The sequence below is a fragment of the Oryctolagus cuniculus genome, chromosome 3 (assembly GCF_964237555.1).
Source record: "Oryctolagus cuniculus chromosome 3, mOryCun1.1, whole genome shotgun sequence".
Lineage (NCBI taxonomy): Eukaryota > Metazoa > Chordata > Mammalia > Lagomorpha > Leporidae > Oryctolagus > Oryctolagus cuniculus.
The window spans coordinates 82,256,300-82,279,446 of record NC_091434.1 but is presented as its reverse complement, the minus strand read 5'-3'; the positions used below and the strand labels follow the sequence as shown (position 1 = coordinate 82,279,446).

At 41.0% G+C, this 23,147-nt stretch overlaps 2 protein-coding genes across 28 annotated transcripts in view; one reads left to right on the top strand and one right to left on the bottom strand.

The window, feature by feature from the left end:
* Positions 1-19,142, bottom strand: part of BAZ2B (bromodomain adjacent to zinc finger domain 2B) — a 456,715-nt gene extending 437,573 nt beyond the window's left edge. For 9 of the 14 annotated variants that reach the window (XM_051849455.2, XM_070070793.1, XM_070070788.1 and 6 more), the window contains exon 1: positions 18,995-19,133. The gene's annotated coding sequence lies outside the window, so the exon portion shown is untranslated. Of the gene's footprint in view, positions 1-18,994 lie in introns of all 14 variants that reach the window. The other 5 variants (XM_070070785.1, XM_070070790.1, XM_070070796.1 and 2 more) reach the window with 1 other exon arrangement.
* A 57-nt stretch (positions 19,143-19,199) lies between these two features.
* The window catches only part of MARCHF7 (membrane associated ring-CH-type finger 7), a 50,740-nt gene continuing 46,792 nt past the window's right edge, over positions 19,200-23,147 (top strand). For 9 of the 14 annotated variants that reach the window (XR_011387287.1, XR_011387286.1, XR_517060.4 and 6 more), the window contains exon 1: positions 19,200-19,339. The gene's annotated coding sequence lies outside the window, so the exon portion shown is untranslated. Of the gene's footprint in view, positions 19,340-20,679; positions 20,751-23,147 lie in introns of all 14 variants that reach the window. The other 5 variants (XR_011387285.1, XM_070070825.1, XM_070070824.1 and 2 more) reach the window with 1 other exon arrangement.

Genomic DNA, 23,147 nt, shown 5'->3' with positions numbered 1-23,147 from the left:
GTATTATACTTTTGACAATTTCATGGACTCTCTCAAACTGCCTAAGACAACCACCAGCATGTTTAATTTTCTTTCTAAGAGAAAATATACTCTGAATAAAACATTTTTTTAAAAGTCATTTGTTAAGGCCGGCGCCGCGGCTCACTAGGCTAATCCTCCGCCTAGCGGCGCCGGCACACCGGGTTCTAGTCCCGGTCAGGGCGCCGGATTCTGTCCCGGTTGCCCCTCTTCCAGGCCAGCTCTCTGCTGTGGCCCGGGAGTGCAGTGGAGGATGGCCCAGGTGCTTGGGCCCTGCACCCCATGGGAGACCAGGAAAAGCACCTGGCTCCTGGCTCCTGCCATCGGATCAGCGCGGTGCACCGGCCGCGGCGGCCATTGGAGGGTGAACCAACGGCAAAGGAAGACCTTTCTCTCTCTGTCTCTCTCTCTCACTGTCCACTCTGCCTGTCAAAAAAAAAAAAAAAAAGTCATTTGTTAAGGTATAATTTCCACACAGTAAATTCACACTGTGTGCCACCACAACTAAGATATAGAACAGTTGTATCACTCTATAATAGTCCCCTGTGCCCCTTTGTAGTTATTAGTTTTCTTGTTGATGCTGTAACAAATTACCAAAAACTTGGTCTCTCTTCACGGATTTATAGTTTTGCATTCCAGAAGTGTGACACCAGCTGCATGGGTCTAGAATTAAGGTGTCTATGGAGCTGGTTCCTTTTGGAGACTTCAGAGAAGAATCTATTCCTTGCCCCTTGCAGCCTTGAGAGACAGCATTCCTTGGTTCCTCAACACATTACTGCAATCTGTGGTTTGCCCTCACATTAACCATCTTCTCCCATATTCATTCTTTGGCCACCTGCCTATAAGAACCCTTCTGATTAAATTTATGAATCACCTAGACAATCCAACATGATTGCTCCATATCAATGTCTTAAACACATCTGTAAAATTCTTTTTGCCATATAAGGTAAAAACTTCATGTTCTAGAAATTTGAACGTGGACATCTCTGAGAGGTCAACATCTAGCCAATCATAGTAGGGAACCCCTGTGTCACCCAGCAACTGGCAACCACTCACTGCTCTGTTAAGGGACTCTGTTAGTCCCTTATAGGTTTCCCTTTCCCAGAATGTCACATAAATGTAATCATGGCACTATGTGGTCTTTCAAGTTTGGCTTCTTTTATTCAGCATATTGAATTAGAAATTCATCCATATCGCATTAATCAGTACATCATTCCTAATTATACATGAGGGATTGGTTCCAGGACTCCCACAGTCACCAAAATTCACAAATGTTCAAGTCTTTTATTTAAAATAGCATTGTATTTTGCATTTAACCTAAGGACATTCTCCGGCATATTTTATGTTTACAAGATTATTTATAGATTTACTTATTTATTTGAAAGGCAAAGATACAGGGAGAGGCAGAAAAAGAGAGATCTTCAATCTCCTGGTTCATTCCCCAAATAGCTGCAATAGCCAGGGTTGGACAAGGCTGAAGCCAGGAGCTAGGAACTCATCCTTGTATTCCACACAGGTGACAGGGTCCAAGTACTTGGGCCATCCTCTGCTGCATTCCCAGGTACATTAGCAGGGAGCTGGATTGAAAGCAGAGTCACCAGGACTCAAAGGGGCACTTGGATATGGGATGCTGGTGTTGCAAGCGGTGGCTTAACCCACTGCGACATAATGCCAGTACCCGTCCTGTATATTTTAAAGTATTTCTAAATTACTTATAAAACCTAATATGATGTGAATGCTATGTAAGTAGTATATGGTTTAGTGAATAAGGACAAGGAAAAAAGTTTGTGTATGTTTAATAGAGATGTAGTATTTTCTGTGAAAAAATCTGCAGTTTGTTGAATCTGTAGATGTGGAAGGTCAACTGTGGTTTCTTTCTTTGGACTAATGAGAATATTCTACCTTATGGATGTACCATTTTGTTTATCAATTCACAAATTGAAAGATACTTGTATACTTTCCAGTTTTTTGGCAACTATGAATAAAACTGCTATGAAAACGTGCAATTTTTAGTGTGAACATAAAATTTTCATTTCTCTTAGGTTAATAGCAAGGAATGGGATTTTTGGGTTGTATGTTAAGCACATGTTTCACTTTCTAAGAAATTGGCAAACAGTGTTCTAATATGGTTGTATCTCTTGTATCCTTTGTGAAGTACTTGTTAGGTAAACTAACATAAAGTGGAATTAGTAATAGTGAAGGAAATAGTTTTTGGTTGGAAGACAGTATCCACCACAATGAAAGGATGAAGTCTTAACCAAGAAACATAAATATGAATGTACATTTAAAAGAAAGGATCAAGGGACTGGCATTGTAGCACAGCGGGTTGAGCAGCCGCCTATAATGCCATAATCCCATATGGGCACTGGTTCCAGTCCTGGCTGCCCTACTTCTGATCCAGCTCACTGCTAATGTACCTGGGAAAAGCAGCAGAAGATGGCCCAAATACTTGGGCCCCTACTACCCATGTGGGAGACTTGGAAGAAGCTCCTGTCTTCAGCCTGGCCAAGCCCTGACCATTGTGTCCATGTGGGGAATAGGCCAATAGATGGAAAATCTCTCTCTCTCTGTAAGTTTGATCTTCTAGTAAATAAATAAATCTTTTTTTAAAGACAGGATGACGAGTCACAAAGGCTTCAACACTTATGTAATAATAATTCTAGGAAAGTACACAGAGAATAGTAGCAGAATGACACTGATTAGAAGATAGCCAAAAGAGTTCCAGAACTGAGGGAAAAATCTATTTGTCTACAGATTGATACGGTCTGAATACCAATGAAATCAGTCACACCCAGATACTTTTTAATGAAAACATCAATCTTGAGGATTAAAGAGGAAAATCTTAAAAAGAAATATAGATTAAAAAGAATAAATAGACTACTTAAAAGAAAGAAAATTAAAACTGACCATAGACATTTCACCATCAATAGGAAAGGCTAGAAATTAATAATTTTAAAACTCTACAATCTTTTTCTGAAATATTGGGACAAGGTGTATTTCAGGATTCAGAGTTCTTGAGAGAAGGGAGGATGTTAGAAAATTAGTCCACATGCTATATATAACCTAACACTCCCAGTAGCAGAGTTAGCTAGGTGCCAGGAATAAACCTTAAGTAGCAAAGTAAGAGGAACAGTCAGGTGAGGCTCAAGAAGTTAGCATAGTGATAGTTAGAGACATCACGGAAGAAGAGATCTAACAGAACTGTACTTTAGAATTTGCAAATTAGAAACCACAACTTTGTTAAGATTTTGTAAACTACATTCTCTACACAGTTTGTGAAGGAAAAAAAAAAGAGTATAAAAGAAGTTAGTCTCCAAATCTTTTTCCCCAGATCCTTCTTCTGTCCAAATCTCTCTTCTTCTGAGAAATCCACTCTGAAGTGTTTTTGGTTTTCCAGCTATAGTTTCCAAGCATTCTTTTTTGACCCAGACCCATGATAAGGAATGTATTTTGCACCATAATCCAGGAGTTACTCACACTCACTCACTTGCATATATAAACACCTGAAATAAATGGTTCAGTAATAGTAATTACAATTATGTGCCAATAATCTGACATTGTCTGCTCTGTTTTAGCTAACCTGAAAAGATGCTGGCTGTAGCTTATTAAAGTAAGTTGTTTTTGTGACACACCAGTAGCTAACAACTAGCAAATGGACAGTGACTGAGAAATTTTCTAGGCATGTATAAACATGTATGCACATCTTTCATTTAAAAAATGGGATCAGACCACACAAACCATATTTTTCTTATACTCTAACTGCCTTTACTCATATACTCTTTTACATTATTTGGTAATATGCTCTTAAAGCATCACTAAAATTTAAAGCACTGCTGTATTTTTATTTTTATACTTTCCTTATTCATTCCTATATTTTGAAAGAATTATTTTTATGATGATTCTATGATATAGAACAGGAAGAACAGAATCATCTGGTTTAGTAGTAACCTTATGTCATAGATCAAAGAGGTATTTTTAAAGCCTCCCATAAGAAATACTTCAAGTTCATGTACAACATTTCCTGTTAAACAGGTCACGCTGTCTATATAACGCTTATTCACCAAAATGGAATTTGAGGGTGGAGTTATCCTTGTTTAAAGGAGTTATCTAGATCTCCTTCATTATGCCTTTGCAATGTCCTTTTATGCCTGCATGTTAAACTAGACTGTATACTGATTAGTTTGGTTATGTAAAGTTTTATGAATTTATTCATAGATCTCTATGCTTTTCATAGGAACATGGAAATATGACAGTGTTTCCATCCTATATGAAAAGTTACAAATAAAACACACCAAAATGTTCTATTGAGGATATAATATAACTGATTAGTATTATTAATAACTTCCAAATACTAATTGAAGTTTAAAAATAATTTTATTTAGAAATAAGCATTTATGAATTTTAAAAGGTAACATCTGATAATAGACATTACAATTTAACTAAGGCAGAATACTTAATAAATGGGATCTTACAATTTTCAGCTTTTAATTTTTAAAAAGTTTTATTTAGAATACTTAGAGGCTTACATAAAGATGAAAAATAGTATGAACCAGCTACTCCTAAGATTTTGGGTTCTAAACATTATTATGTAATAAAGGAAACAAATAAATAGCTTGAATAAATAGCTGATTATGGGGCTGGAGCAGAAAAAAAAATGAGACAAAGCAGTAGAAAGCAGTACCAGAAAGCAAAGAAACGCTCAAAAAACAAAAGTATGAGGTCATACCAAAGGGCCACAGGAGTCTATAGGAAGAACTCCAAGCGGCCAGTGCTGTAACATTTTGAGTGACAAAATAAATAATAGTATATTACATTATTACAACCCCCCCAAAATATACATACATCCATACTGAAATAAATACAAGAATTAAAAATATATGAGAGTCAAATCTTCCTTACAGCATGTGTACCATATACAGGAACTACACTTTCAGGAGGGGAAGTGACTGAGCCGTCTTATCTCCTGCCTCTGAGGTGGGCTGCATTAGGACTGCCTGCCAAAGAGAACAGTGGGAAAACTCGGGACTGCACAGTGAGGAATAGCAGCACACGCTTCCTGAAACAAGATATTAGGCTTTACATCACCAGTTTTCTTTGGTTACTTATGCTTGAAATTGGCATATCTAAAAAAGGAAGGAAGGAGGAAGGAAAAAGTAAAGGCTGAATCCAAGGTCAAGATTTTATATATTTTCTTCAAAGAATTTTATAGCTTTAGTGCTTACACATAGGTCTTTGATCTATTTTAGTGAACTTTTCAGATGACGTAAGGATCCAACATCATTCTTTGTATGTCAATTTCCACCTGTTCCAGCATTACATGTTTCCTTTTTTAAAGATTTATTTATTTATTTGAAAGGCAGAGCATAAGAGAGAGAGGGACAGAGAGGAAAAGAGAGAAAGAGAGAATGAGAGAGAGAGAAAACTTCTATCCAATGGTTCACTCTCAAATGGCTACAACAGCCAGGGCTATTAGAAATATTATTTTTAATATCTATGATAATTTGAAAGAAGTCTAGGAAGTGTTATGAATACATTCTGAAAAGTATGTGTGTGGTATCTTCAATGTAAGATTTAAAAAATACTGTACAACTCCACCAAGAAGAAAGGGGCAAAAAAGCAACAATGAATCTGAAAAGTTTAATCTGTGAGAATGGTTATTTTGGTGATATTTAGAATACAAACTAGATCTTCAACTTAACAGTTTAAACGAGATTTTTACAACAGGTGTCTAAAATTTACTCATTTTTTAAAAGATTTACTTATTTATTAAAGGCAGAGTTACAGAGAAAGAGAAACAGTCTTCCATCTGCTGGTTCATTCCTGAGATGGCCGCAATGACCACAGCTCCGATGATCCTAAGCCAGGAGCCAGAAGCCAGGAGCTTCTTCTGGTTTCCCACGTGGGCGCAGGGGCCCAAGGACTTGGGCCATCTGCTACTGCCTTCCCAGGCCATAACAGAGAACTGGATCAGAAGTGGAGTAGCCAGGACTCGAACCAGCACCCAGGTGGTTTTACCCACTACACCACAGTGCTAGCCCCTATTCATTTATTTGGGAGAGAGAGAGAGAAAGAGATCATGTGGGTGGTAGGAACCTAAATACTTGGGCCATCATCCGAAGTCTTCCATGAAGCTGGAAAAATGTTACAAAACTTCATTTTGATGCCTTCAGTAGAATGATACTTGGTATCAAAAAACAAAACAAAACAAGTAAAAACCCCTATGATTTTGGCCTAGCAGTTAAGCCACTTGGCTTCCAGTCCTAACTTTGCTCTCCATTCTAGCTTCCTGCTGGCAGTAAGTGACAGCTCAAGTACTTGGGTCACTGTCATCCATGTGGGAGACTTGGATTGAGTTCTTGGCTCCCAGCAATGCCCGGCTTCAGCCCCTTGTAGACATCTGGGGTGTAAGGTAGTAGTGTGTGGGAGCTCTATTTCCCTTGCTGTCTCTTTCCAATAAAATAAATAAAAATTTAAAACGAAGAATATTTCTAATCAATGGCAATCAAAAACTGTATCTTAAAGTATTCTGTAAGTCAAACTTGTATTTAATGCCAGAGTCACTAGCCACTAAACTAAAAGACACATTTATTATAAAACAAAATTCATACATGTATTTTCCAGTACTAAAACTGTATATTCAGTCAAACACACAAATAGAATCTGTTCTTTTAAAATTTTCTTCATTCCACTAATTTCTATAAGTGGTAAAAACCTATTCTAACATTTAAAAAAATTTTAAAAATGGGGATATATGGCTTCATTCTTGAGGGTTGAGAATCATGAGGACCTACATCATTAATTTTTGACATGAAGGTAATTTACTTATTATCTATAAGAATTCATGAGGTGATAAATTCAAAATAATTTTTTAAAAGTTCAGGGAAACGGGCCAGCACTGTATGCAGCAGGCAAAGCCACTGCCTGCAGTACCAGCATCCCAAATGGGTGCTGGTTTGGGACCCAGCTGCTCCACTTATGATCCAGTTCTCTGCTGTGGCCTGGGAAAGCAGTAGAAGATGGCCCAAGTCCTTTGGCCCCTATACCTGCATTGGAGACCAGGAAGAAGCTCCTGGCTCCTGGCTTCGGATCAGCTCAGCTCTGGTCATTGTGACCATCTCGGGAGTGAACCAGAGGATGGAAGGTCTCTCTTCTCTTTTCTTCAGTCTCTCTGTAACTCTGCCTTTCAAATAAATAAATAAAACTTTAAAAAAAAGTTCAGGAAAATGAGAAATAGTCTCTAACTAGTATTTAGAAATTTACATGTGTTTTTAAATACATATATCTGTGTTTGAAAGTTCTAAAATTGATCTTATAGCAGTTGAAAGTATAATGATGATCAGCAGAGGCTAGGGAGAGCAGGGGTTCAAGGGAGGAGGAAGAAAGGTTAATTAATGGGTAATAAGTTTTATAATAACCTAAAGATGAGTAAGAAATTCTGGTGTTCTAGTGCACAGTAGGGTGATTATAGATAATGATAATACACTGTGTATTTCTCATACAAAAACACAAGAAAAGATTTTAAATATTTCCACCATAAAGAAATGTTAAATGGGGAGATACAGATGTTTATACTGATTGGACGTTATAGAATATATACATGTATTGAAATTACATGGTACCCCATTAATATGTACAATTTGTAAGTGTCAGTTAAAACTTTTTAAAAATTTCATTCTATGTTTTTTTTTTAAAGATTTATTTTTTATTTGAAAGGCAAAGTTACAGAGAGAGATCTTCCGTCCACTGGTTCACTCCTCAAATGGCTGCAATGGCCAGCTGGGCTAGACTAAAGCCAGGACCAGGCATTTCTTTGGGTCTCCCATGTGGCTATCTTCAGCTGCTTTCCCAGGCAATTAGCAGGGAGCTGGATTGGAAGTGGAGCAGCCAAGAATTGAACTGGCACCCATATGGAATGCCGGTGCTGTGGCAGTGGCCTAACCCACTATACCACAGCACTGGTCCTTCATTCTAGCTTTTTTTTAAAAAAATTTTATTTATTTATTTATTTATTTATTTATTTGAAAGGCAGAGTTACAGAGAGGCAGAGAGAGAGAGAGAGAGAGAGAGAGAGGTCTTCTATCCACTGGTTCACTCCCTAGATGGCCATAACGGCCGGAGCTGGGCCTTTCTGAAACCAGAAGCCAGGAGCTTCTTCTGGGTCTCCCATGAAGGTGCAGGGCACTTGGGTCATCCTCTACTGCTTTCCCAGGCCATAGCAGAGAGCTGGATCAGAAATGGAGAAGCTGGAACTCAAACTGGCACCCATATGGGATGCCAGCACTGCAGGAGGAGCTTTACTTGCTAAGCCATAGCACTGGCCCCTCATTCTAGTTTATATTCTACTTTCCTTAAAAACATTTGGTTGAGGCCAGCACTGTAGCATAGTAGGTTAAGCATCTGCCTTTGGTGCCAGCATCCCATATGGGTGCTGGTGTGAGTCCCAGTTGCTTTACTTCCTATCCAGCTCCCTGCTGATGACCTGGGAAAGCACTAGAAGATGGTCCAAGTGCTTGGGCCCCTGAACGCATGAGGGAGACACAGAAGAAGCTCCTAACTCTTGGCTTCAGATCAGCCCAGCTCCAGCCATTACGGTTATTTGGGGAGTGAACCAGAGAATGGATGACCTCTCTGTCTCCTCTTCTCTCTGTCTGTTACTCTGCCTCTCAGGTAAATAAATATTTAAAAAATTTTCTCTTGGCATTGTGGCATAAGGGAGGGACATGCTTTCTTAGCATGTGCCTGGGAAAGCAGTGGAAAATGGCCCAGGTATTTGGGGACCTGCACCCATGTAGGGGACCTGGAAGAAGCTTCTGGCTTCTAGCTTTGGCCCAGCCTAGCCCCAGCCATTGTGGCCATATGGGGAGTGAACCAGTGGGTGGAAGATCTCTATCTCTTCCTCTCTCTGTAAGTCTGCCTTTCAAGTAAATAAAAATAAATCTTAAAAAAAAAAAGCCATATTCTTTCTTCATCCACCTATTAAGTTACTAATAAATATAATTATATTATTAATTATTCCATCCTGCATTCCTTTTCTGAATAAAGAATATAAAAATTATTTGTGCCAATTTTACTTAAACAAAACACAAATTTCTTGCTAGCTTCTGACAGCAAGAAAACAAAAGTTTTTCTAAATAAGGAATAAATGTTCTATTCAGGGTCTGAGAGTTAATTTTCTCCTACTTTGTTTCATTTAGAAGCATGTAGTACTTTTAGTTCTTTCTATACATTTTTCTTTTAATAAAGAAACTAGTTGCTTACTGTTTCTATGAAACTTTCTTTCGACCATAGATAAGACTAAACACTACCTGTTTTTATTTCTGGACATTATTAAGAAGATTATTAAAACATAACTGAAAAACTCCTTTCCAAAACCTTCTAGAAACAAATTTTCATTGCCTGATTAATATTTTAATTCTGTAATAAAATTGATGTCTAATTTATTGAGATTAAGAATTATTGATAAATACCATTAAAATCCTGAAACACAACTTCACAAAAATAATTTTATTTCACAACTACTCTAGCAATTTGTACTGTTATCAGTAATAAAAATAATTTTGTACCAGGAAAATAGTTAACCTAAGAAAGTAAAGCCTAGCAAAAAAGTGGTACCAGTATACTTACAAAATTGTTAATTGTCAAAAGAGGGAATTACATATTCATCAAAATTTATTTTTATATTTTCATTGATATCGTAGGATTCTAGTATGCAAACATATACTCAAACTTTTCCATTCAAGTAACTATTTGAGATGAACATAAGCCCAGAAAAATACCTTAGTAAATGGACTTGAAAACAATAAAATAATTACTTTCCCAAGAAAATTTTTTCCCAACAAAATTTCTCTTGCACAAATTTAGTCAAAATTTACTCTCTATGAACAAATGAAAAAAAGTGAGTATCTCCTACTAAGTTAAAATATAATTTTTAACAGTACATAGTTATCAGCTGGCACCATGGCTCGCCTGGCTAATCCTCTGTCTCGGCACTGGCACCCCAGGTTCTAGTCCTGGTTGGGGTGCTGGGTACTAGTCCTGGTTGCTCCTCTTCCAGTCCAGCTCTCTGCTGTGGCCTGGGAGGGCAGTGGAGGATGGCCCAAGTACTTGGGCCCCTGCACCCACATGGGAGACCATGAGGAAGTACCCGGCTCCTGGCTTCGGATTGGCACAGCGCCGGCTGTAGCGGCCATTAGGAGGGTGAACCAACAGAAGGAAGACCTTTCTCTCTGTCTCTCTCTCACTGTCTATAACTCTCTGTCTCTCTTTCACACTGTCTAACTCTGCCTGGAAAAAAAAAAAAAAGTACATAGTTATCAGCTTTTAAGAGAACAATATTCAAACCACAAAAAAATCAACAACTACCACCACCATGCTATGCTAAATCTAAGAATTATAAACATTAAATATAAACTAAACATTTAAGGTATGTCACTATTCTCTTACCATTATGGGATGATATTATAGAAAAAAAAAAGCAAGATTTTTTTCTATCAGTATATTGTCCATAGTACAAAAGGCACATTTGTTGTCAAGACAGTTTATAGCTCAGGGCCAGAGCTATGGTGCAGTGGGTTAAGCCACTGCTTGCAATGGTGGCATCTCCTATCAGAGTACCAGTTCAAGTCCAGCTGTTCTAATTCCAGTCCAGCTTCCTGTTACTGTACTTGGGAAGGCAGTGGAGGATGGCTCCAAGCGCTTGGGTCCCTGCCTGTATGTTGGAGAACCAAGTGGCATTCTGGGCTCCTGGCTTCAGCCTGACTGATCCCTGGCTGTTGTGGGCATTTGGGCAGCAAACCAGAGAATGGAAGATCTCTCTTCTTTTTCTGATGCCCTGCCTTTCAAATAACATCTCTGAAACAAAGCAAGGAACCAGGGCTGTGGCATAGCGGGTGAAGTTGCTCCGGCATCCCATATGGGCACTGGTTCAAGTCTTGACTGCTCCACTTCCGATATAGTTCCCTGCTAATGCTCCTGGGAAAGCAGTGGAGGATGGTCCAAGTACTTGGGCCTCTACACTCACATAGGAGACCTGGAAAAAGCTCCCAGCTCCTAGCTTTGGATCAGCCCAGCTCCGGCCATTGCAGCCATCTGTGGAGTGAATCAGAGGATGGAAGATCTCTCTCACTCTCTCTGCCTCTTGTTCTCTATCTGTAACTCTCTTTCAAATACAATAAATAAAATCCTTAAAAAAAAAAAAAAAAAAAAAAAAAAAAAAAAAACAGGAGTTTTTACCATTTAACCTAGAGTCCAGTTTAACCTAGAGTCCAATTTAAAGTTCTTACCGAGCCGGCGCCATGGCTCAATAGGCTAATCCTCCACCTTGCGGCGCTGGCACACCGGGTTCTAGTCCCGGTTGGGGCGCCGGATTCTGTCCCGGTTGCCCCTCTTCCAGGCCAGCTCTCTGCTATGGCCAGGGAGTGCAGTGGAGGATGGCCCAGGTGCTTGGGCCCTGCACCCCATGGGAGACCAGGAAAAGCACCTGGATCCTGGCTCCTGCCATCGGATCAGCGCGGTGCGCCGGCTGCAGCGGCGGCCATTGGAGGGTGAACCAACGGCTAAGGAAGACCTTTCTCTCTCTGTCTCTCTCTCACTGTCCACTCTGCCTGTCAAAAATTAAAAAAAAAAAAAAAAAAAAAAGTTCTTACCATGAAAGAATGTTAAATTGGACTCTAGGTTAGGAAACAGGGTTATTTAAGAAATAATTAAGTAGGATGCCTGTGGGTATATAGATAGGCTTTGAAAAATTATATATAAAAATAGATGTAAAATTTTTAAATAACTAAAGTATATATTAGTGTTTTTAGCAAACTGCTGAGAAAGTGGAATTAGAATAGTAGGTAAAATAAATATCATTTCTAGGCAGGCTGGTAGAATAACATGCACTGTGTAAAACAAAACCAGTTACACATATTGGGTGATTCTGGAGGAAACAGTAATTATCATTCCTTTTGGTTGAATCAGTAGGTGACAGAAATGCAAAATAGTCTTAAGAAATGAGAAAGTACCCATGTTACTGGCACACCTGGTTCTATATTGAGAAAAAAAATAAAATTTGGCTGTATTTTTTTATTCCATATACAAAAATGAAATTTTTTAAATGAGATTTTTTTAAAAACATAAGAGATTAATTGAGGTTAGTAAAGAAATCTGAAAATGTAGCATACTACGTGATACAATCCAGGGATAAGGTAGCACTTTTTAAGCTAAACTGGAAACTCAAAAGTTACAAAAGAAATCACAGACTTTATCATATAAACCTTTTTACAGCAAAACACACAAACTGCCAAGGCAACAGAGCTGAAAAAGCACTGTGAAGGTAGTAGAATGGTAATGTCTATTATAATTTCAAAAGAAAAGATAAACAATTTTAAAAATCAGGATTCAGGGGGGTTGGCACTGACATATCATGCCAATAAAGCTCCTCCTGCAGTGCTGGCATCCCATATGGGCTCCAGTTTGAGTCCAGCTGCTCCACTTCCAATCCAGTTCTCTGCTATGGGCTGGGAAAGCAGTGGAAAATGGCCCAAGTCCTTGGGCCTCTGCATCTGAGTGGGAGACCCGGAGGAAGCTCCTAGCTCCTGGCTTCAGATCAGCCCACCTCCAGCTGTTGCAGCCATTTAGGGAGTAAACCAGTGGATGAAAGACCTTTATTTCTGTCCCCCTCTCTCTCTGTAACTCTGCCTTTCAAATAAATAAATAAATCTTAAAAAAAAAAATCAGGATTCAGAGAAGAGGTACTATCAAGTAAAAAAAAGATGAAGACGGGGGCTGGCTTAAGTTCTGGCTGCTCCTCTTCTAATCCAGCTCTCTGCTATGGCCTGGGAAAACAATAGAAGATGGCCCAAGTGCTTGGGCCCCTGCACCCGAATGGGAAACCCAGAAGAGGCTCCAGGCTTCTGGCTCCTGGCTTCCAGCAGTGAACCAGCAGATAGAAGACCTTTCTCTCTCTCCCTCTCTCTGTAACTTTAGTTCTAAAATAAAAAAAAAAAAATAAGTCTTTTTAAAAAAAGGTGAAGGTATATATTTAAATTTGATCCTGTTTTATAAAATAAATGGTAAAAACAACTGTATCTATATGTCTGCTTACATACATATGATACATACTCAATTATTTTACTATTGTGTAACCATGCCGATAAAAAAGAGGAGCTATACATGGTCATTTGCAACATTAGTTGCAAAAGATATTTGTGGACCAATACACAAAGAGAGCCAAATTTAAGAGAAAAATTAAAGGAGAGAAAAAATAAAATGAGGAAAAAGGGACAAGAAAAGGACTATAGTAAGATAGTTGTATGATCAGGGCCAGCACTGTGGCATAGTGGGTAAAGCTGCTGCCTGCAGTGCTGGAACCCCATAAGGTGCTAGACTATCCAGTAACCCAATCAATACCAATCCAGGCATTGCTGTGGAGATGTTGTACATATTTCTTCCACTCTATCCCCTCCTCCCGCTCCTACCACCTCTTTTATGTTTGTTTAATTTACTTATTTTGTAAGACAGAGGGACAGTGAGACAGAGATATCCTCTATCTTCTGGTTCATTCCCAAATGCCAGCAACAGCTAGAGCTGGGCCAGAAGCCAGAAACTTCTTCCAGGTCTCCCACATTGGTGCAGGCGCCCAAGGACTTGGGCCGTCCTCTACTGCTTTCCCAGGAAAGCAGGGAGCTGGATTGGAAGTGGAGCAGCTGGGACTCAAACGGACGCCCAAATGGGATACAGGCGCTGCAGGCCAGGGCTTCAACCTGCTGTGCCACAGTGCCAGCCCCTACATAAGTAATTTTTTTAAAATGTAGATTCAACTCTTAGTTGAGTCTAGTTTGTCAGTCTGTCACATAAATTTCAAACTTGTCAGCTCCCATAACTGAATGAGCCAATTCCTTCAATCAATATGTTGATAGATACACAGATAATATATTATATACTATTGGAGAACACTCCTGCATAGATAATACATACACTAATGCACATGACTATATTCCAATAAAAGTACTTATTTACAGTAATGGGTGGTGAAGCAGATTTGGCCTAAGTACTTTAGTTTTTCAATTCCTATTTTTACCAATAGTAGAAGACCTCTGTCTGTATTAAGCATTTCCTGGGTTTCACGCTGTGTGAAAGGTGCTTCAGAAATGGGTTTCAAGCATCCCATGATTGAGAACTGTTCCCGGCTAGGTTAGATGTTTTGGAGCAACCATGAGCAGAGAAGATCTTAGAAGTAGTGAGATCTAGACTGTAAGTTTAAGTCTAAGAGAGGTTTCTCAGACCGGATTTCAAGATGGTTGTCTCTTTATGTGTTTTTCTTTTAAAGGCGAATTCTTTTTTTTTTTAAGATTTATTTTATTTATTTGAAAGACAGAGTTACAAAGAGAGATAGAGACAGAGAGAGAGAGGTCTTCCATCCACTGGTTCACGCCCCAGATAACCGAAACGGCAGGAGCTGCGCCGATCCGAAGCCAGGAACCAGGAACTTCTTCTGGGTCTCCCACATGGGTGCAGGGGCCCAAGGACTTGGGCCATCTTCTACTGCTATCCCAGGCCATAGCAGAGAGCTGGATCGGAAGAGGAGCAGCCGGGACTAGAACCTGGAGCCCATATGGGATGCCGGCGCCACAGGCAAGGCTTTAACCCCCTGTGCCACAGTGCCGGCCCCTATGTACTTCTATATACTTTTAACTATTTGCTTTGGGTATTCAAAGTCTTTTGCTAGTAATCCATGAGAAACCAACCAACAGAATGTTTTGGATGCTCATCTATTAAATTTAGTACCTTTCAATAAAACTTGATATGGGGAACAATTTATAAAAGCACTAAGTGACTGTTATAATATTTTTGACCTGAAAGTTATTTTTTTGTCAAAGATTTAAAGCAAAGAACTTTTTTTTTTTTTTTTTTTTTTTTTTTTTTTTTTTTTTTGACAGGCAGAGTGGACAGTGAGAGAGAGAGAGACAGAGAGCAAGGTCTTCCTTTTGCCATTGGTTCACCCTCCAGTGGCTGCTGTGGCCAGTGCACTGAGGCTGGCACATCGTGCTGATCCGAAGCCAGGAGCCAGGTGCCTCCCCCGGTTTCCCATGCAGGTGCAGGGCCCAAGGACTTGGGCCATCCTCCACTGCACTCCCTGGCCACAGCAGAGAGCTGGACTGGAAGAGGGGCAACCAGGACAGAATCTGGCGCCCTGACTGGGACTAGAAGCCGGTGTGCCGGCGCCGCAGGCGGAGGATTAGCCTAGTGAGCTGCGGCACCGGCCTAAAGCAAAGGGCTTTTAAGTAACATATTTCTTAGAAGTCAAGGTCCTCAATCTAAAGTAACACCAGGTTCTGTTCTCTATGGATTAGTAGGTTTCCCAATTGAGAATAAACCAGCATCCTTGTTTGTGACTCAAGGACCTCACCTTATAAACTCTCCTGTCTCATCATGGTTATTACTTCCTAGTTTTCCAAGGTTTAAGGAATAATCTGCAATTGGAAATGATAGGATTTGCAAAATGCTAATATAACCACATCTCTTCAACATCACACCATTTATGCAAAGTAAAGAATATGTACCTAATGGCTTTTGCCATAGAGAAGTTAATTAGAAAGTTGGGTTGTAGGATGATAAAAAAGGGGGAAAACAGGAACTTTGAAATTCATTATCTTGGGGCCGGCACTGTGGCACAGTGGGTTAAAGCCCTGGCCTGAAGTGCCAGCATCCTGTATGGGCTCCAGTTCGAGTCCCGGTTGCTCCTCTTCCAATCCAGCTCTCTTTTATGGCCTGGGAAAGCAAAAGAAGATGGCTCAAGCCCTTGGGCCCCTGCACCCATGTGGGAGACCCGGAAGAAGCTCCTGGCTCCTGGCTTTGGATTGGTGCAGCTCTGGCCATTGCGGCCATTTGGAGAGTGAATCAGTGGATGGAAGACCTCTCTCTCTCTCTCTCTCTGTCTCTCTCTCTCTCTCTGTGAATCAGTCGATGGAAGACCTCTCTCTCTATCTCTGTCTCTCTCTCTGCTTCTGCCTCTGCCTCTCGTAACTCTGCCTTTCGAATAAAATAAATAAATCTTAAGAAAAAAAGAAATTCATTATCTGAAAGAGAACTCTATGCAATCAAGAGGATGAAGAAACGAACGAGAGTAAAGAGCTATAGAATCATGGATAAATGGTGGGCAAGTTTATAAAGCATAAGGAGAAAAGTTAAAAATAGTAGACTAGAGAAGCTGTGTTCAGAAATGGAAACTAATGTGAGTGATATAGGCAAGAGGTGAACAAAGATGTTTAGACACAGAAAGAAATGTCAGAATCAGTTATAAAGGATAAAAAGTTTAACAGAGGATGGTTAAGTGGGGGACTCTGAATAAAAGGCAACCATGGAGACTAGGATTGTTTGAAACAGTTTTGATTTCAAATACTTTCTTCCCAAATAATTTTGTCTTTATTCATAACTCAGAAAACATAGTAACTATTGTATGCATCTGTATCCATAATTTCAGCAAAATGTCTCTTTTATAGCAAAATCTGAACAATTATTATTTTCAAAAAAGATTTTCTTATTTATTTGAAAGAGTTAGAGAGAGAGAGAGAGAGAGGGAGGAACAGACATAGACATAGACACACACACACACACACACACACACACATCTTCCATCTGCAGATTCACTCCCCAAATGGCCACTATGGCAGGAGCTGAAGCCTGGAATTCCATCTGGGTCCCTCACGTGGTGGCAAGGGTCCAAGCACTTGGGCCATTTTCTGTTGCTTTTCAAGACGCATTTGCAAGAAGCTGTATCAGAAGTGTAGCAGCTGGGACTTGAATTGGCGTTCACATGGAATGCTGGCATCATAGACTGTGGCTTAACCCAGTAGGCCACAATGCCTGCCTCTCAATAATTATTTTTTGATAATAAAAACTACTTTGAAAACCACATCAGAGAGAATACATTAAAAAAAAAAAAACAGAATTAGTCATTATAAAAGAATAAAGACAGGGTCTGGTGTTGTGACCCAGTGAATTAAGCTGTCTCTTCCAATGCAGACATCCTGTATCAGACAATTGGAGGAAATCACCAGTTCAGGTCCCAGCCACTCAGCTTCTGATTCGGCTTCCTGCCAATGTGCCTGGGGAGGCAGCAGAAGATGGCTCAAGTACATGTGCCCATGCCATTCCTGTGGGAGACCAGGATAGAGTTCCGGGCTCCTGGCTTTGGCCTGGCTCAGTCCAGACTGTTGAAGCTATTTGGGGAGTGAATCAGCAGATGGATGATCTCTGTCTCTCATTCTCTTGCTCTCTGTTGCTCTGCCTTTCAAATACAATTTAAAAAAAAAAAAATAACCTAAAGAGATGACAATAGGTGTGGGCATTTAAAAGAAAGAATAAAAACATTTATCAGTAGTCTTTATTTACTAACATCAATAAGAAACTAACATCTAGAAGTTCTGTTTTGCATATAAAACAAATGCCACACTCACCTTTGATACTATTGTCACTGCTGGCTGAGATGAAGCCATAATCTGCTAAACTGTACTATGACTGGTTTGGGGGTTCTGGAGAGAAGTTACTGCTATCAGGTCTGACTACCATAGCTCAGGAGAATGGTGCAGTCATTCCCCTTAGTGTAAAATAAATTTGAGAAGAGACTGAAGGCACCTATGTAATACCAAACCCCAGAAAGAGACAACATTAGTGGTGGTTTAGACATGGAATGTGATACTAACAATTATGGAATGCTTATTAATGTTCCAGGAACAAATGCATTATTTATTTAATCCCTTCAAAAATCTTATGGTACTATTATTAAGTCAATTCACACAAGCGGCATAGGGTAAGCAGGTTAAGGAATTGCTCAAGATAATAAAAGTAGTAAGAGACAGGGTTGGATTTGAACCTGTGCAGTTTTGGTTCTTCAGGACGGACACACACACACACACACACACACACACATAACAATAATCCCATAGGGTCACTCAAATACACTAGAAAAAGTATTTTTCTTTAAAGGAAAAAAGTAATGTTCTCCCAAGTAGTCCAGGCTCACTTTATCCCATTAACGAAGCTTAATCTTCATTTGATTCCCCACAGTGTAGACTGGCACTTGTGTATCAACTTTAAATAACGATCTAACTTTTAACCTTTAAATTTTACAGCATTTTACAATTTATCATAGTGAAGCTCGGGTAGTGTGTTAGTCTACAAGGCACAGTAAAATTGGGATAACAGTGACTGCTACTCCATTCCTTTCCGATCAAACGGCAAATACAAGTAAACCTCACACTTCACTTTCTGGAATTACCTGGACCCAGTGGGCTGGTTTTTAACAGGATAGGTCACTTAAAAAATCAAGTGTCTTCAGTATGTTCCAAGTTTCCACAGCTGAGCTTTAAAGAACTGACACATTATTCCAAACCCACATAAATGTGTCCATTTCCTCTAACCTATTCCTCATTAATAGTACTCGTTACCATCTTAGTTCACCACATTTAGTTTTTGTAAAGTTCCGTCTAACATTCATCTGGTCATTTACCCCTCTTTTTGAATACGTGAATTTTTATCGCAAGGTTACCAACACGATTCCCAAAGACATGATTTGTAAAAAGTACCCTCCCACCAAGACCTCATTACCACAAGGCTGCTACCCTTGAAGGGGAGGATTTGCAGGCAAACCCAATAGGGCGGGCGGGGAGGTCGGGAAAGGCAGTGCTTGATTCAATTCTACACTCACTGCGCCACTTATTAAGCGCCAAAAAGAAAAAGAAAAAAAAAGAAAGAAAAAGGTAAAAAAGGGCCGGGTAATATTTTGAACACTGGGCCCTGCAGGTGTGTCCGAGAGGCCGGAGCCTGTGGGCGAGGATCCGCACCTGACAGCAACCAGGCTGCCTCAGAGCCCCCTCGCCGGCTGGGCAAGGACGGCCAAGCCGGGCCGGGCCTCCGGAGCCCCGCTCCCGGCGCCCGCACACTCGCCGGCCCCGCCGCCAGCAAGCCGGCCGACCAGATCGCAGCCGCTTACCAGTGGCGCCTCGCTGCCTCCCGGGGGGCAGCCCGTCAACGGTTGCCGCAGTCAGAGCACCACCCCGCGGTGGGGTACGTCGAGCCCGCCCGCAGCTCTCGGGTTCCCGCAGCGCCACCACTCTCGCGAGAAGCCGAGGGAGTCCGCGAAGTCGGGGAGGGGAAGGGAGGGGCACTTAACGGTGGCGGCTGGTTCTGCGCCGGATCCGGGAGAGGGCCGGGCGCCATTGTGCTTCGCTGTTGACTGCTCTTCCTCAGTCAGCGGACTCGAAGTGCGAGTCGGAGAGAGGCAGTGGGGTCGCTGTGAGCGCGACGCGCCCTGTTCAGCGCCGGCTCCGGAGCAGGGGTAATAAATTGCGGGGCTCGGGCTTCACCCTCCGGGGGAGCTGGTTGGAGGCAAGGCCGCCGGTGGGGGAGGGGAAGAAATGAGGCGCAGGCCTGGGGCCGCGGGGGCCGCGCTCTCGCAAGCTGGGGCGGAGGAGCGGGGTCGGGTTCCCTGGGGCCGAAGGGCGTCTGGCGCGGGGCTCCTCTGCCTACTGCTTTTCGTCCCGTGCGCTAGTTTGTGACGGGTGAAGGGGCAGATTGTGCGTCTTCGTTTCGGACGGGTGGCGGGGAAGGGGCCTGAGCGCGACTTCGGCCTGGACGGCCTTCGACTGGGGGTCAGCAGGGGGCTGCGGGGGCCCTGCGAACCGGGGGTGTCCTGAGTGAGGTGATTGATTGGGTGAGTACGCCTTGAAAGGCGGTCAGGGCTCGGCCCACCCAGTCTCGAATCGAATCGAAGCGACTTTGTGCCTCCCCCCCCCCCCACCCCGCCCCAGCTTCCGTGCTCATAGCCGCAGTGCTTGCACGGAGCGACACTTGGGGAGTGCTGCTTGTGCCGTGGGAAGTCGCGTTTCCCTCAGGTTGAACGAGGTGGTGACTTGTACCCACAGCGGACCTGTTGGCGGAAGAAGTAAAAAAAAAAAAAAAAAAAATGGCAGGCGCGAGTAGTAGTAGACTGCTCCCTGCTTTGGGTGAAACTGCGTAGTGGCGATGCGTGTGTACACACATCGGCAGATACTTTCCTTAATATTTGGCTCTGCGTGCTTCTAGAAGTCAGTATTCATCCACCGGAAGACTTCTCTTGCCCACTGTTCGGCACTCTTCGTTAATAGTAAATGTGCCAAGTAAAATTGAATTTAGTAAGGCTTGGTAAGACTGTTCCTTGATTTTTTATTATTTTCCATCTGCCTTTATACGAAGAGGTCGGGTTAAAACTGAAATTTAAATTGCAAAAAAAATCAAAGCGCATTCTCTTGGAAAGGAGGTTGGCACCTAGTGTAACTAGGGTTTTTTCGTGAAGTACCAGTTTTGTTTCGGAAATGAGGTCAGTGTTTCATTTAACAGCTGTACAGCATTTAGTGAAAGAGGGGTGCATGAGACAGTAGCACTGGAGTCTGAAGATCGAGGTCTGATATTTGATTTTCAGCATAGTTACTTAACCTCTCCAGGTTTCCTCAGGAATAGTTAGTTCCTAGAGTTGAGGTGAAGATAAGGTTAGATGAGGTTAGGGTGTGAAGCAGCCAACATTGGGGCACATGAATAGCGTGAGTTTTTTACTGAGCACAAACACTTGGAATTGAAAGCTCGAGTCCAGGTGTTTATATCCAACAATTCTGTTCAAATGCTTGAAACTTCCTCCACCAGTAATGTCCTCCCGAGTGCTGACTGCTTCCTGCACCAAGAACATATATAATTCTCTAACCCACGTTTTCTAGGTAAGAATTTTTTTTTTTTTTTTTTTTTACAACTCTTACCTTAAATTCTATCAAAGATGTAAGCAGGGTCAGTGTGTGCATAGTCTTGGGGTTGCTTTCTTCAGTTTCCTGCTGGGTCAGATGACTCATTGGATAAGAGTTCTTGAGTACAAATGATTTCTTTTTTCTGCCATGTTGGCTTATTTTCCCAGTTAAACCACAAAGACACTCCTGAACTCCTAGGTTCTACATTAAAGTGTCAGATTGTCAACTTGGACCAAAAACAACATCCATGACTTACATGTAGACAATTTTTAGTCCACTCGGTATCTACGGCACACAGAGAACATCTAGTGTGTGTTCAAAAATTGTCCCATTTTAATACTGTTTTAGGAAAATAGTTTTATTGTGCAAATTTAAGAAATAATATGAAAGCGTTTTTTGATAATTGCTCTTAACCTGGCTACTAGATTTTAGATCTTCACATTACTAGAATGAGTTTTGATAGAGCTTCTGTCCTTTACAACTCAGAGTGTTGTCATCAGGCTCATGTATAAACAACCAGTGTTGTTATGTACGTGTGTTTTCATATAGTAGGATGAGCATTCAGGAGAGTTGCTTAATCTTGGAAAATTTTGCAGGAAGTGATGCGTGAACTAAGATGGGAAGAATGTGTAGGACTTGAAAAAGAAACTGCAGCGTCATGATACCATGGTTTGTTTTTAGAAAAATGAAAATTTGGTCCCCCTAATTGAAACATAAATTGAATAGGAGATGAAAGCTTGACCTGGAAGATCTTCTGTATTCAGTTGGAAAGTTGTGCTCTGTGCTGTGGAATGGAGGAGCCAAATAAATGATATTTAGATTATCTTTGGTGATACATTCTTCTGTTAATACAAATAATTAAGTGCCAGTAATAAAGAGCAATGGGAAATGGGGAAGTGAAATGCACAGGCTTATATTAGACCTCATTTTTGTTATTTATTTGAAAGAGTTATAGAGGTAGAGCCAAAGAGAGAGAGAAAGGAAGGTCTTCCATCCACTGGTTCACTCCCTAAATGACCGCTACGGCCAGAGCTGAGCTGATCTGAAGCCAGGAGCTTCTTCCAGGTCTCCCACTTGGGTGAAGGGACCCAGGAATTTGGGCCATATTCTACTGCTGTCCTTGGCCATAGCGGAGAGCTGGATTGAAAGTGGAGCAGCGGGGACTTTAACCCATTGTGCCACAGCACCAGCCCCGTAAAGTTAATGAGTCTTTTTAACTGTTAAATAACTGAACAACTGATCATATTAGAATGATTACAGTTTAAAATTAATAAGATCTTGAGTTCCCACTAAGAATCCTTGAATTCATCAAAGCAGAATTTCAGTATAATGAAATAATTTATCTTCTCACAAATCCATTATTACAGAAATTCTGTCTTTAATATAGTTGCTAATTGTTAAGATGAGCCCCAAAAGGTTGAGGGGGATAAAATTATTTCATAATTTGAGAGTTGACTGGTGCTTAATTTTTACCTTGTCTCGTCTGGCATGAGGTTAAGTTGTCAGAGCTGGTTTTTCCTGTTCCCAAATACATTTCTCTGTGACTCTAGTGGTTAGGCTAAGCTGAACACCTGATTTTAAGATCATCTTTCACCAATAACTTTAAAGATGACAGGTTTTGAACTTTTAAAGGCTAGTTATCACATGTTTCTCATTTTGCAGAATCAGAAAATGGTTTTCAGTTACTGAATGAAGATTGAAATGTGATACCTACAGATTAAATTCACTTTAAGGACAACAGGTTATCTTTCTGAAGTGTCCTTTATAAACAGTCCTTTTTTCTCAGAGAAAAGATTTTTTCCATCTTCCTGTTGTTAAAAACTTATATTTTTGTGTGTTAAATATATGTCAGCTAAAACCCAAGAGATTGTTTTTTAAAGGTCCAAGAGAATCTGTGCTTATGAAGCACTTCCAGCATTTGACCACTCCTTACCTCCTTTGTCCATGTTCACTAGGAATAAGACACTAAAATACTTCCATTAAGGAAAAAAAAAATTCAGGGCCGGTGCTGTGGTGCAGCTTGTTAAAGCCCTGGCCTGAAGCATCCCATATGGGCACTGGTTGAGTCCGGCTGCTCCGCTTCTGATCCAGCTCTCTGCTATAGCCTGGGATAGCAGTAGAAAATGGCCCAAGTCCTTGGGCCCCTGCACACACGTGGGAGACCTGGAAGAAGTTCCTATCTCCTGGCTTCAGATCACCACAGCTCCGGCTGTTTTGGTCATCTGGGGAGTGAACCAGTGGATGGAGGACCGGCCTCTCCCCCCTCCCCCTTCTCTTTTCCTTCCCTTTCCTCTCTCTGTGTAACTCTTTCAGATAAATAAAATAAATCTTAAAAAAAAAAAATAGAAAAATTCTCTATAAGTAGAATTTTTA